The sequence below is a fragment of the Penaeus vannamei genome, chromosome 36 (genome assembly GCF_042767895.1).
Source record: "Penaeus vannamei isolate JL-2024 chromosome 36, ASM4276789v1, whole genome shotgun sequence".
NCBI lineage: Eukaryota > Metazoa > Arthropoda > Malacostraca > Decapoda > Penaeidae > Penaeus > Penaeus vannamei.
In genome coordinates this window covers 25,489,660-25,491,970 of record NC_091584.1, presented here as the reverse complement: position 1 = coordinate 25,491,970, position 2,311 = coordinate 25,489,660, and the positions used below count along the sequence as shown (strand labels likewise).

The following is a 2,311-nucleotide window of genomic DNA, read 5'->3' as shown; positions in this document are numbered from 1 at the left end:
TGTGTGACTCCTTGAAGTCCCACCCACCCGGCGGTAGAGGAGGAAGAAGAAGAAGGAGAAGAAGGAGAAGTGGAGGGGGTGTTTCTGATAAATAAAGGGATTGGAGGTGGAATTGATGTGTTTTTTTTCCTTTATTTTTCCTTTTTTGTATTTCTTTTTTTTTCTGTATTTCATCTTCTTTCTTCTGCTTCCTTGTTCTTGCGGTGTGACGCCTTGAAGACCCACCCGGCGGTAGAGGAGGCAGAAGAAGAAGGAGAAGGAGAAGTGGAGGGGTTGTTTCTGATAAATAAAGGGATAGAGATGATTTTTTTGTTTTTTTTTCCTTTTTATTTTATTTTTTTCTATTTCTTCTTCTTTTTTTTCTTTCCTTCTGTATTTCATCTTCTTTCTTCTTCTTGCGGTGTGACGCCTTGAAGACCCACCCACCCGGCGGTAGAGGAGGAAGAAGAAGAAGAAGAAGGAGAAGAAGTGGAGGGGATGTTTCTGATAAATAAAGGGAATAGAGATGATTTTTTTGTTTTTTTTTTCCTTTTTATTATTATTTTTTTTTTTTGTATTTCTTCTTCTATTTCTCTTTCCTTCTGTATTTCATTTTCTTTCTTCTGCTTCCTTGTTCTTCCGTGTGTGACTCCTTGAAGTCCCACCCACCCGGCGGTAGAGGAGGAAGAAGAAGAAAGAGAAGAAGAAGAAGAAGGAGTGGAGGGGATGTTTCTGATAATAAAAAGATAGAGATGATTTTTTTTTTTTCCTTTTTATTTTATTTATTTTTTTTGTATTTCTTCTTCTTTTTTTTCTTTCCTTCTGTATTTCATCTTCTTTCTTCTTCTTGCGGTGTGACGCCTTGAAGACCCACCCGGCGGTAGAGGAGGCAGAAGGAGAAGAAGAAGTGGAGGGGATGGGGGGGGGGGGTGTCTTGGCTGCTTCTGATAATAAAGAGTTTAGATGAAATTGATGTTTCTTTTTTTTTTCCTTTTTATTTATTGATTGATTGATTTCTGTATTTTTCTTTCTTGTATTTCATCTTCTTTCTTCTTTCGGTGTGACTCCTTGAAGACCCACCCGGCGGTAGAGGAGGCAGAAGAAGAAGGAGAAGGAGAAGAAGAAGAAGTGGAGGGGGTGTTTCTGATAAATAAAGGGATTGGAGGTGGTAGAGGAGGAAGAAGAAGAAGGAGAAGAAGAAGTGGAGGGGATGTTTCTAATAATAAAGAGATAGAGATGATTTTTTTTTTTTTATTATTTTCCTTTCTTATTTGATTGATTGATTGATTGATTTCTGTATTTCGTCTTTTTTTCTTTCCTTCTGTATTTCATCTTCTTTCTTCTCCTTCCTTGTTCTTGCGGTGTGACGCCCTGAAGACCCACCCGGCGGTAGCGGAGGCAGAAGAAGGAGAAGAAGTGGAGGGGATGTTTCTGATAATATAGGGATTGTAGGTGAAATTGAGGTATTTTTTTTTATTTCCTTTTTTTTGTATTTCTGTATTTCTTATTTTTTTTCTTTCCTGTATTTCATCTTCTTTCTTCTCCTTTTTTTCCTTTTTTATTTTATTTATTTATTTATTTCTTCTTTTTTTCTTTCCTGTATTTCATCTTCTTTCTTCTGCTTCCTTGTTCTTGCGGTGTGACGCCCTGAAGCCCCGGCGGTAGAGGAGGAAGAAGAAGAAGGAGAAGAAGAAGTGGTGTAGGGAATGTTTCTGATAATAAAGGGATGGAGGTGAAATTGATGTTTTTTTTATTTTTTTTTTTCTTTTTTTTTTTTTTTACTTTCCTTTTTTTTATTTCTTTCTGTTTTTTTTTTTTTTTTTTTTTTTTTTGGGGGGGGGGGGTCCTGACTGCTTCTGATAATAAAGAGTTTAGTTGAAATTGATGTTTTTTTTTTATTTTCTTTTTTTTTTTCCTTTTATTTATTTATTTATCTATTTATGTATTTCTTCTCTTTTTCTTTCCTTCTGTTAAAGAGTTAAGAAAATGAAATTGTGTTTTGATTTTATTTATTTATTTATTTTTGAAGTTCTGCTTTTTTTTTTTTTTTTTTTTTTTGCTATTTCCGATAATAAAGGAATAGAATTGAAATTATGTTTTTTGATTCTCCTATCTTTTGTTTCTGTGTTGCTTCTTCCTTCTTCTCTTGGGGGAGGTGATAATACATGGATAAAGATTTTTTTTCTTCTATTTTCCTTTCCTTCAGTATTTCTTTTTCTTTCTTCTCCTTCCTTGTTCTTTCGGCGGAAAAGATGTTGGGGATGGGGGGGGGGGGGGGGTAGGTCTTGAGTGCTTCTGATAATAAAGGAATAAAGATAAAATGTTTTTTTTT

General features: G+C 34.9%; 1 protein-coding gene across 1 annotated transcript in view; it reads left to right on the top strand.

The window, feature by feature from the left end:
• The window catches only part of LOC138859503 (chymotrypsin BI-like), an 8,142-nt gene that overhangs the window by 4,920 nt on the left and 911 nt on the right, over positions 1–2,311 (top strand). The window lies entirely within an intron of this gene.